The following is a 13,215-nucleotide window of genomic DNA, read 5'->3' on the forward strand; positions in this document are numbered from 1 at the left end:
TATACTCTCCACTCGAGAACTAAAGACAGAGTCTCTCTATTAATGGAAAAAGAAAAATTAATGGAATTTTCTTTTATCATTTGCTATCCAGCTTCCAGCGTAGCATAATGTATCTTAATAGGCGCTTACAACGGTCGCGCTAATGATTATTATCACTGGTTTTAAACTTTTGTCGTAGCTTGTTGGGGCTTCTCCTTATGTACCTATACTCTCCACTCGAGAACTAAAGACAGAGTCTCACTATTAATGGAAAAAAAAATTAATGGAATTTTCTTTTATCATTTGCTATCCAGCTTCCAGCGTAGCACAATATATCTTAATAGGCGCTTACAACGGCAGCGCTAATGATTGTTATCAGTGGTTGTAAGCTTTTGTCGTAGCTTGTTGCGGTTTCTCCTTATGTACCTATACTCTCCACTCGAGAACTAAAGACAGAGTCTCTCTATTAATGGAAAAAAAAATTAATGGAATGTTCTTTTATCATTTGCTATCCAGCTTCCAGCGTAGCGTAATATATCTTAATAGGCGCTTACAACGGTCGCGCTTATGATTATTATCAGTGGTTTTAAACTTTTGTCGTAGCTAGTTGCGGTTTCTCCTTATGTACCTATGCTCTCCACTCGTGAACTAAAGACAGAGTCTCTCTATTAATGGAAAAAAAATTTAATGAAATTTTCTTTTATCATTTGCTATCCAGCTTCCAGCAAAGCATAATATATCTTAATAGGCGCTTACAACGGCCGCGCTAATGATTATTATCACTGGTTTTAATCTTTTGTCGTAGCTTGTTGCGGTTTCTCCTTATGTACCTATACTCTCCACACGAGAACTAAAGACAGAGTCTCTGTATTAATGGAAAAAAAATTAATGGAATTTTCTTTTATCATTTGCTATCCAGCTTCCAGCGTAGCATAATATATCTTAATAGGCGCTTACAACGGCCGCGCTAATGATTATTATCACTGGTTTTAAGCGTTTGTCGCAGTTTCTTGGGGCTTCTCCTTATGTACCTATACTCTCCACTCGAGAACTAAAGACAGAGTCTCTCTATTAATGAAAAAAAAAATGAATGGAATTTTCTTTTATCATTTGCTATCCAGCTTCCAACGTAGCATAATATATCTTAATAGGCGCTTAAAACGGGCGCGCTAATGATTATTATCACTGATTTTAAACTTTTGTCGTAGCTTGTTTGGGCGTCTCCTTATGTACCTATACTCTCCACTCGAGAACTAAAGACAGAGTCTCTCTATTAAAGGAATAAAAATTAGTGGATTTTTTTTTTATCATTTGCTATCCAGACTCCAGCGAAGCATAATATTTCTTAATAGGCGCCTACAACGGGTGCGCTAATGATTATTATCACTTATTTTAAACTTTTGCCGTACCTTGTTGCGGCTTCTCCTTATGTAACTATACTCTCTACTCGAGAACTAAGGACAGAGTCTCTCTATTAATGGAAAAAAAAATTAATGGAATTTTTTTCTATCATTTGCTATCCAGCTTGCAGCGTAGCATAATATATCTTAATAGGCGCTTACAGCGGGCGCGTTAATGATTATTAACACTGGTTTTAACCTTTTGTCGTAGCTTGTTGGGACTTCTCCTTATGTACCTATACTCTCCACTCGAGAACTAAAGACAGAGTCTCTCCATTAATGGAATAAAAATTAATGGAATTTTTTTTTATCATTTGCTATGCAGCTTCCAGCGTAGCATAATATATCTTAATAGGCGCTTACAACGGCCGCGCTAATGATTATTATCAGTGGTTTTAAACTTTTGTCGTAGCTTGTTGGGGCTTCTCCTTATGTACCTATACTCTCCACTCGAGAACTAAAGACAGAGTCTCTCAATTAATGGAAAAAGAAAAATTAATGGAATTTTCTTTTATCATTTGCTATCCAGCTTCCAGCGTAGCATAATGTATCTTAATAGGCGCTTACAACGGTCGCGCTAATGATTATTATCACTGGTTTTAAACTTTTGTTGTAGCTTGTTGGGGCTTCTCCTTATGTACCTATACTCTCCACTCGAGAACTAAAGACAGAGTCTCACTATTAATGGAAAAAAAAATTAATGGAATTTTCTTTTATCATTTGCTATCCAGCTTCCAGCGTAGCATAATATATCTTAATAGGCGCTTACAACGGCAGCGCTAATGATTGTTATCAGTGGTTGTAAGCTTTTGTCGTAGCTTGTTGCGGTTTCTCCTTATGTGCCTATACTCTCCACTCGAGAACTTAAGACAGAGTCTCTCTATTAATGGAAAAAAAAATTAATGGAATTTTCTTTTATCATTTGCTATCCAGCTTCCAGCGTAGCATAATATATCTAAATAGGCGCTTACAACGGCCGCGCTAATGATTATTATCACTGGTTTTAAACATTTGTCATAGCTTGTTGGGGCTTCTCCTTATGTACCTATACTCTCCACTCGAGAACTAAAGACAGAGTCTCTCTATTAATGGAAAAAAAAATTAATGGAATTTTCTTTTATCATTTGCTATCCAGCTTCCAGCGTAGAATAATATATCTTAATAGGCGCTTACAACGGCCGCGCTAATAATTATTATCAGTGGTTTTAAACTTTTGTCGTAGCTTGTTGCGGTTTCGCCCTATGTACCTACACTCTCCACTCGAGAACTAAAGACAGAGCCTTTCTATTAATGGAAAAAAAAATTATTGGAATGTTCTTTTATCATTTGCTATCCAGCTTCCAGCGTAGCATAATATATCTTAATAGGCGCTTACAACGGCCACGCTAATGATTATTATCACTGGTTTTAAACTTTTGTCGTAGCTTGTTGGGGCTTCTCCTTATGTACCTATACTCTCCACTCGAGAACTAAAGACAGAGTCTCTCTATTAATGGAAAAAAAAATTAATGGAATTTTCCTTTATCATTTGCTATCCAGCTTCCAGCGTAGCATAATATATCTTAATAGGCGCTTACAACGGTCGCGCTTATGATTATTATCAGTGGTTTTAAACTTTTGTCGTAGCTAGTTGCGGTTTCTCCTTATGTACCTATGCTCTCCACTCATGAACTAAAGACAGAGTCTCTCTATTAATGGAAAAAAAATTTAATGAAATTTTCTTTTATCATTTGCTATCCAGCTTCCAGCAAAGCATAATATATCTTAATAGGCGCTTACAACGGCCGCGCTAATGATTATTATCACTGGTTTTAATCTTTTGTCGTAGCTTGTTGGGGCTTCTCCTTATGTACCTATACTCTCCACTCGAGAACTGAAGACAGAGTCTCTCTATTAATGGAAAAAAAATTAATGGAATTTTCTTTTATCATTTGCTATCCAGCTTCCAGCGTGGCATAATATATCTTAATAGGCGCTTACAACGGCCGGGCTAATGATTATTATCAGTGGTTTTATTCTTTTGTCGTAGCTTGTTGCGGTTTCTCCTTATGTACCTATACTCTCCACACGAGAACTAAAGACAGAGTCTCTGTATTAATGGAAAAAAAATTAATGGAATTTTCTTTTATCATTTGCTATCCAGCTTCCAGCGTAGCATAATATATCTTAATAGGCGCTTACAACGGCCGCGCTAATGATTATTATCACTGGTTTTAAGCGTTTGTCGCAGCTTCTTGGGGCTTCTCCTTATGTACCTATACTCTCCACTCGAGAACTAAAGACAGAGTCTCTCTATTAATGGAATAAAAAATTAATGGAATTTTCTTTTATCATTTGCTATCCAGCCTCCAGCGTAGCATAAAATATCTTAATAGGCACTTACAACGGCCGCGCTAAGGATAATTATCACTGGTTTTAAACCTTTGTCGTAGCTTGTTGCGGTTTCTCCTTATGTACCTATACTCTCCACTCGAGAACTAACGACAGAGTTTCTCTGTTAATGGAAAAAAAAATTAATGGAATTTTTTTTTATCATTTGCTATCCAGCTTCCATCTTAGCATCATATATCTTAATAGGCGCATACAACGGGCGCTCTAATGATTATTATCACTGGTTTTAAACTTTTGTCGTAGCTTGTTGGGGCTTCTCCTTATGTACCTATACTCTCCACTTGAGAACTAAAGACAGAGTCTCTCTATTAATGGAAAAAAAAATTAATGGAATTTTTTTTTGTCATTTGCTATCAAGACTCCAGCGTAGCATAATATATATTAATAGGCGCCTACAACGGGTGCGCTAATGATTATTATCACTTATTTTAATTTTTTGCCGTAGCTTGTTGAGGCTTCTCCTTATGTAACTATACTCTCTACTCGAGAACTAAAGACAGAGTCTCTCTATTAATGGAAAAAAAAATTAATGGAATTTTTTTTTTATCATTTGCTATGCAGCTTCCAGCGTAGCATAATATATCTTAATAGGCGCTTACAACGGGCGCGCTAATGATTATTATCACTGGATGTAAGCTTTTGTCGTAGGTTGTTGGGGCTTCTCCTTATGTACCTATACTCTCCACTCGAGAAGTAAAGACAGAGTCTCTCCATTAATGGAATAAAAATTAATGGAATTTTTTTTTATCATTTGCTATGCAGCTTCCAGCGTAGCATAGTATATCTTAATAGGCGCTTACAACGATCGCGCTAATGATTATTATCACTGGTCTTAAATGTTTGTCGTAGCTTGTTGGGTCTTCTCCTTATGTACCTATACTCTCCACTCGAGAGCTAAACACAGAGTCTGTTTATTAATGGAAAAAAAAATTAATCTAACTTTTTTTTATCATTTGCTATCCAGCTTCCAGCGTAGCATAATATATCTTAATAGGCGCTTACAACGGCCGCGCTAAGGATTATTATCAGTGGTTTTAAACTTTTGTCGTAGCTTGTTGGGGCTTCTCCTTATGTTTCTATACTCTCCAATTGAGAACTAAAGACAGAGTCTCTCTTATAATGGAAAAAAAAATTAATGGAATTTTTTTTTTTTGTCATTTGCTATCAAGCTTCCAGCGTAGCATTATATACCTATACCTATATACCTATACTCTCCACTCGAGAACTGAAGACAGAGCCTCTCTATTAATGGAAAAAAAAATTAATGGAATTCTCTTTTATTATTTGCTATCCAGCTTCCAGAGCGGCATAATATATCTTAATAGGCGCTTACAACGGGCTCGCTAATGATTATTATCACTGGTTTTAAACTTTTGTCGTAGCTTGTTTGGGCTTCTCCTTATGTACCTATACTCTCCACTCGAGAACTAAACACAGAGTCTCTCTATTAATGGAAAAAAAATTAATGGAATTTTTTTTTATCATTTGCTATCCAGCTTCCAGCGTAGCATAATATATCTTAATAGGCGCTTACAACGGGCGCGCTAATGATTATTATCATTGGTTTTAAACTTTTGTCGTAGCTGGTTGGGGCATCTCCTTATGTACCTATACTCTCCACTCGAGAACTAAAGACAGAGTCTATCTATAATTGGAAAAAAAAATTAATGGAATTTTCTTTTATCATTTGCTATCCAGCTTCCAGCGTAGCATAATATATCTTAATAGGCGCTTACAACGGCCGCGCTAATGATTTTTATCACTGGTTTTAAACTTTTGTCGTAGCTTGTTGGGGCTTCTCCTTATGTACCTATACTCTCCACTCGAGAACTAAAGACAGAGTCTCTCTATTAATGGAAAAAAAATTAATGGAATTTTCTTTTATCATTTGCTATCCAGCTTCCAGCGTAGCATAATATATCTTAATAGGCGCTTACAACGGCCGCGCTAATGATTATTATCAGTGGTTTTAAACTTTTGTCGTAGCTTGTTGGGGCTTCTCCTTATGTACCTATACTCTCCACTCAAGAAATAATGACAGAGTCTCTCTATTAATGGAAAAAAAAATTAATGGAATTTTCTTTTATCATTTGTTATCCAGCTTCCAGCGTAGCATAATATATCTTAATGGGCGCTTGCAACGGCCACACTAATGATTATTATCACTGGTTTTAAACTTTTGTCGTAGCTTGTTGGGGCTTCTCCCTATGTACCTATACTCTCCACTCGAGAAGTAAAGACAGAGTCTCTCTATTAGTGGAAAAAAAATTAATGGAATTTTCTTTTATCATTTGCTATCCAGCTACCAGCGTAGCATATTATATCTTAATAGGCGCTTACAACGGCCGCGCTAATGATTATTATCACTGGTTTTAAACTTTTGTCGTAGCTTGTTGGGGCTTCTCCTTATGTACCTATACTCTCCACTCGAGAACTGAAGACAGAGCCTCTCTATTAATGGAAAAAAAAATTAATGGAATTCTCTTTTATCATTTGCTATCCAGCTTCCAGAGCGGCATAATATATCTTAATAGGCGCTTACAACGGCCGCGCTAATGATTATTATCAGTGGTTTTAAACTTTTGACGTAGCTTGTTGCGGTTTCTCCTTATGTACCTATACTCTCCACTCGAGAACTAAAGACAGAGTCTCTCTATTAATGGAAAAAAAAATTATTGGAATTTTCTTTTATCATTTGCTATCCAGCTTCCAGCGTAGCATAATATATCTTAATAGGCGCTTACAACGGCCGCGCTAATGATTATTATCACTGGTTTTAAGCGTTTGTCGCAGCTTCTTGGGGCTTCTCCTTATGTACCTATACTCTCCACTCGAGAACTAAAGACAGAGTCTCTCTATTAATGGAATAAAAAATTAATGGAATTTTCTTTTATCATTTGCTATCCAGCCTCCAGCGTAGCATAAAATATCTTAATAGGCACTTACAACGGCCGGGCTAAGGATTATTATCACTGGTTTTAAACCTTTGTCGTAGCTTGTTGCGGTTTCTCCTTATGTACCTATACTCTCCACTCGAGAACTAACGACAGAGTTTCTCTGTTAATGGAAAAAAAAATTAATGGAATTTTTTTTTATCATTTGCTATCCAGCTTCCATCTTAGCATCATATATCTTAATAGGCGCATACAACGGGCGCTCTAATGATTATTATCACTGGTTTTAAACTTTTGTCATAGCTTGTTGGGGCTTCTCCTTATGTACCTATACTCTCCACTTGAGAACTAAAGACAGAGTCTCTCTATTAATGGAAAAAAAAATTAATGGAATTTTTTTTTGTCATTTGCTATCAAGACTCCAGCGTAGCATAATATATATTAATAGGCGCCTACAACGGGTGCGCTAATGATTATTATCACTTATTTTAATTTTTTGCCGTAGCTTGTTGAGGCTTCTCCTTATGTAACTATACTCTCTACTCGAGAACTAAAGACAGAGTCTCTCTATTAATGGAAAAAAAAATTAATGGAATTTTTTTCTATCATTTGCTATCCAGCTTCCAGCGTAGCATAATATATCTTAGTAGGCGCTTACAACGGGCGCGCTAATGATTATTATCACTGGTTTTAAACTTTTGCCGTAGCTTGTTGGGGCTTCTCCTTATGTACCTATACTCTCCACTCGAGAACTAAAGACAGAGTCTCTCCATTAATGGAATAAAAGTTAATGGAATTTTTTTTTTATCATTTGCTATGCAGCTTCCAGCGTAGCATAATATATCTTAATAGGCGCTTACAACGGGCGCACTAATGATTATTATCACTGGATGTAAGCTTTTGTCGTAGGTTGTTGGGGCTTCTCCTTATGTACCTATACTCTCCACTCGAGAAGTAAAGACAGAGTCTCTCCATTAATGGAATAAAAATTAATGGAATTTTTTTTTATCATTTGCTATGCAGCTTCCAGCGTAGCATAGTATATCTTAATAGGCGCTTACAACGATCGCGCTAATGATTATTATCACTGGTCTTAAATGTTTGTCGTAGCTTGTTGGGTCTTCTCCTTATGTACCTATACTCTCCACTCGAGAGCTAAACACAGAGTCTGTTTATTAATGGAAAAAAAAATTAATCTAACTTTTTTTTATCATTTGCTATCCAGCTTCCAGCGTAGCATAATATATCTTAATAGGCGCTTACAACGGCCGCGCTAAGGATTATTATCAGTGGTTTTAAACTTTTGTCGTAGCTTGTTGGGGCTTCTCCTTATGTTTCTATACTCTCCAATTGAGAACTAAAGACAGAGTCTCTCTTATAATGGAAAAAAAAATTAATGGAATTTTTTTTTTTTGTCATTTGCTATCAAGCTTCCAGCGTAGCATTATATACCTATACCTATATACCTATACTCTCCACTCGAGAACTGAAGACAGAGCCTCTCTATTAATGGAAAAAAAAATTAATGGAATTCTCTTTTATTATTTGCTATCCAGCTTCCAGAGCGGCATAATATATCTTAATAGGCGCTTACAACGGGCTCGCTAATGATTATTATCACTGGTTTTAAACTTTTGTCGTAGCTTGTTTGGGCTTCTCCTTATGTACCTATACTCTCCACTCGAGAACTAAACACAGAGTCTCTCTATTAATGGAAAAAAAATTAATGGAATTTTTTTTTATCATTTGCTATCCAGCTTCCAGCGTAGCATAATATATCTTAATAGGCGCTTACAACGGGCGCGCTAATGATTATTATCACTGGTTTTAAACTTTTGTCGTAGCTGGTTGGGGCATCTCCTTATGTACCTATACTCTCCACTCGAGAACTAAAGACAGAGTCTATCTATAATTGGAAAAAAAAATTAATGGAATTTTCTTTTATCATTTGCTATCCAGCTTCCAGCGTAGCATAATATATCTTAATAGGCGCTTACAACGGCCGCGCTAATGATTATTATCACTGGTTTTAAACTTTTGTCGTAGCTTGTTGGGGCTTCTCCTTATGTACCTATACTCTCCACTCGAGAACTAAAGACAGAGTCTCTCTATTAATGGAAAAAAAATTAATGGAATTTTCTTTTATCATTTGCTATCCAGTTTCCAGCGTAGCATAATATATCTTAATAGGCGCTTACAACGGCCGCGCTAATGATTATTATCAGTGGTTTTAAACTTTTGTCGTAGCTTGTTGGGGCTTCTCCTTATGTACCTATACTCTCCACTCAAGAAATAATGACAGAGTCTCTCTATTAATGGAAAAAAAAATTAATGGAATTTTCTTTTATCATTTGTTATCCAGCTTCCAGCGTAGCATAATATATCTTAATGGGCGCTTGCAACGGCCACACTAATGATTATTATCACTGGTTTTAAACTTTTGTCGTAGCTTGTTGGGGCTTCTCCCTATGTACCTATACTCTCCACTCGAGAAGTAAAGACAGAGTCTCTCTATTAGTGGAAAAAAAATTAATGGAATTTTCTTTTATCATTTGCTATCCAGCTACCAGCGTAGCATATTATATCTTAATAGGCGCTTACAACGGCCGCGCTAATGATTATTATCACTGGTTTTAAACTTTTGTCGTAGCTTGTTGGGGCTTCTCCTTATGTACCTATACTCTCCACTCGAGAACTGAAGACAGAGCCTCTCTATTAATGGAAAAAAAAATTAATGGAATTCTCTTTTATCATTTGCTATCCAGCTTCCAGAGCGGCATAATATATCTTAATAGGCGCTTACAACGGCCGCGCTAATGATTATTATCAGTGGTTTTAAACTTTTGACGTAGCTTGTTGCGGTTTCTCCTTATGTACCTATACTCTCCACTCGAGAACTAAAGACAGAGTCTCTCTATTAATGGAAAAAAAAATTAATGGAATTTTCTTTTATCATTTGCTATCCAGCTTCCAGCGTAGCATAATATATCTTAATAGGCGCTTACAACGTCCGCGCTAATGATTATTATCACTGGTTTTAAACTTTTGTCGTAGCTTGTTGGGGCTTCTCCTTATGTACTTATACTCTCCACTCGAGAACTAAAGACAGAGTCTCTCTATTAATGGAAAAAAAAATTAATGGAATTTTCTTTTATCATTTGCTATCCAGCCTCCAGCGTAGCATAATATATCTTAATAGGCGCTTACAACGGCCGCGCTATTGATTATTATCAGTGGTTTTAAACTTTTGTCGTAGCTTGTTGCGGTTTCTCCTTATGTACCTATACTCTCCACTCGAGATCTAAAGACAGAGTCTCTCTATTAATGGAAAAAAAAAATTAATGGAATTTTCTTTTATCATTTGCTATCCAGCTTCCAGCGTAGCACAGTATATATTAATAGACGCTTACAACGGCCGCGCTAATGATTATTATCACTGGTTTTAAACTTTTGTCGCAGCTTGTTGGGGCTTTTCTTTATGTACCTATACTCTCCACTCGAGAACTAAAGACAGAGTCTCTCTATTAATGGAAAAAAAAATTAATGGAATTTTCTTTTATCATTTGCTATCCAGCTTCCAGCGTAGCATAATATATCTTAATAGGCGCTTACAACAGCCGCGCTAATGATTATTATCGGTGGTTTTAAACTTTTGTCGAAGCTTGTTGGGGGTTCTCCTTATGTACCTATACTCTCCACTTGAGAACTAAAGACAGAGTCTCTCTATTAATGGAAAAAGAAAAATTAATGGAATTTTCTTTTATCATTTGCTATCCAGCTTCCAGCGTAGCATAATGTATCTTAATAGGCGCTTACAACGGTCGCGCTAATGATTATTATCACTGGTTTTAAACTTTTGTCGTAGCTTGTTGGGGCTTTTCCTTATGTACCTATACTCTCCACTCGAGAACTAAAGACAGAGTCTCTCTATTAATGGAAAAAAAAATTAATGGAATTTTCTTTTATCATTTGCTATCCAGCTTCCAGCGTAGCATATTATATCTTAATAGGCGCTTACAACGGCCGCGCTAATGATTGTTATCAGTGGTTGTAAGCTTTTGTCGTAGCTTGTTGCGGTTTCTCCTTATGTACCTATACTCTCCACTCGAGAACTAAAGACAGAGTCTCTCTATTAATGGAAAAAAAAATTAATGGAATTTTCTTTTATCATTTGCTATCCAGCTTCCAGCGTAGCATAATATATCTTAATAGGCGCTTACAACGGCCGCGCTAATGATTATTATCACTGGTTTTAAACTTATGTCGTAGCTTGTTGGGGCTTCTCCTTATGTACCTATACTCTCCACTCGAGAACTAAACACAGAGTCTCTCTATTAATGGAAAAAAAAATTAATGGAATTTTCTTTTATCATTTGCTATCCAGCTTCCAGCGTAGCATAATATATCTTAATAGGCGCTTACAACGGGTGCGCTTATGATTATTATCACTGGTTTTAAACTTTTGTCGTAGCTTGTTGGGGCTTCTCCTTATGTACCTATACTCTCCACTCAAGAACTAAACACAGAGTCTCTCTATTAATGGAAAAAAAACTAATGGTTTTTTTTTATCACTTGCTATCCAGCTTTCAGCGTAGCATAATATATCTTAATAGGCGCTTACAACGGGCGCGCAAATGATTATTACCACTGGTTTTAAACTTTTGTCGTAGCTTGTTGTGGCTTTTCCTTATGTACCTATACTCTCCACTTGAGAACTAACGACAGAGTTTCTCTGTTAATGGAAAAAAAAATTAATGGAATTTTTTTTATCACTTGCTATCCAGCTTTCAGCGTAGCATAATATATCTTAATAGGCGCTTACAACGGGCGCGCTAATGATTATTATCACTGGTTTTAAACTTTTGTCGTAGCTTGTTGGGGCTTCTCCTTATGTACCTATACTCTCCACTTGAGAACTAACGACAGAGTTTCTCTGTTAATGGAAAAAAAATTAATGGATTTTTTTTTATCATTTGCTATCCAGCTTCCAGCGTGGCATAATATATCTTAATAGGCGCTTACAACGGGTGCGCTTATGATTATTATCACTGGTTTTAAACTTTTGTCGTAGCTTGTTGGGGCTTCTCCTTATGTACCTATACTCTCGACTCAAGAACTAAACACAGAGTCTCTCTATTAATGGAAAAAAAACTAATGTTTTTTTTTTATCACTTGCTATCCAGCTTTCAGCGTAGCATAATATATCTTAATAGGCGCTTACAACGGGCGCGCAAATGATTATTACCACTGGTTTTAAACTTTTGTCGTAGCTTGTTGTGGCTTTTCCTTATGTACCTATACTCTCCACTTGAGAACTAACGACAGAGTTTCTCTGTTAATGGAAAAAAAAATTAATGGAATTTTTTTTATCACTTGCTATCCAGCTTTCAGCGTAGCATAATATATCTTAATAGGCGCTTACAACGGGCGCGCTAATGATTATTATCACTGGTTTTAAACTTTTGTCGTAGCTTGTTGGGGCTTCTCCATATGTACCTATACTCTCCACTTGAGAACTAACGACAGAGTTTCTCTGTTAATGGAAAAAAAAATTAATGGATTTTTTTTTATCATTTGCTATCCAGCTTCCAGCGTGGCATAATATATCTTAATAGGCGCTTACAACGGCCGCGCTAATGATTATTATCACTGGTTTTAAACTTTTGTCGTAGCTTATTGAGGCTTCTCCTTACGTACCTATACTCTCCACTCGAGAACTAAAGACAGAGTCTCTCTATTAATGGAAAAAAAATTAATGGAATTTTTTTCTGTCATTTGCTATCCAGCTTCCAGCGTAGCATAATATATCTTAACAGGCGCTTACAACGGCCGCGCTAATGATTATTATCACTGGTTTTAAACTTTTGTCGTAGCTTTTTGGGGCTTCTCCTTATGTACCTATATTCTCCACTCGAGAACTAAACACAGACTCTCTCTATTAATGGAAAAAAAAATTAATGGAATTTTTTTTTATCATTTGCTATCCAGCTTCCAGCGTAGCATAATATATCTTAATAGGCGCTTACAACGGGCGCGCTAATGATTATTATCACTGGTTATAAACTTTTGTCGTAGCTTGTTGGGGCTTCTCCTTATGTTCCCATACTCTCCACTCGAGAACTAAAGACAGAGTCTCTGTATTAATGGAAAAAAAATTAATGGAATTTTTTTTTGTCATTTGCTATCCAGCTTCCAGCGTAGCATAATATATCTTAATAGGCGCTTACAACGGCCGCGCTAATGATTATTATCACTGGTTTTAAACTTTTGTCGTAGCTTGTTGGGGCTTCTCCTTATGTACCTATACTCTACACTCGAGAAGTAAAGACAGAGTCTCTCTATTAATTAAAAAAAAATTAGTGGAATTTTTTTTTTATCATTTGCTATCCAGCTTCCAGCGTAGCATAATATATCTTAATAGGCGCTTACAACGGGCGCGCTAATGATTATTATCACTGGTTTTAAACTTTTGTCGTAGCTTGTTGGGGCTTCTCCTTATGTACCCATACTCTCCACTCGAGAAATAAAGATAGAGTCTCTCTATTAATGGA

Source organism: Schistocerca serialis, chromosome 2, assembly GCF_023864345.2.
Source record: "Schistocerca serialis cubense isolate TAMUIC-IGC-003099 chromosome 2, iqSchSeri2.2, whole genome shotgun sequence".
NCBI classification, from domain to species: domain Eukaryota; kingdom Metazoa; phylum Arthropoda; class Insecta; order Orthoptera; family Acrididae; genus Schistocerca; species Schistocerca serialis.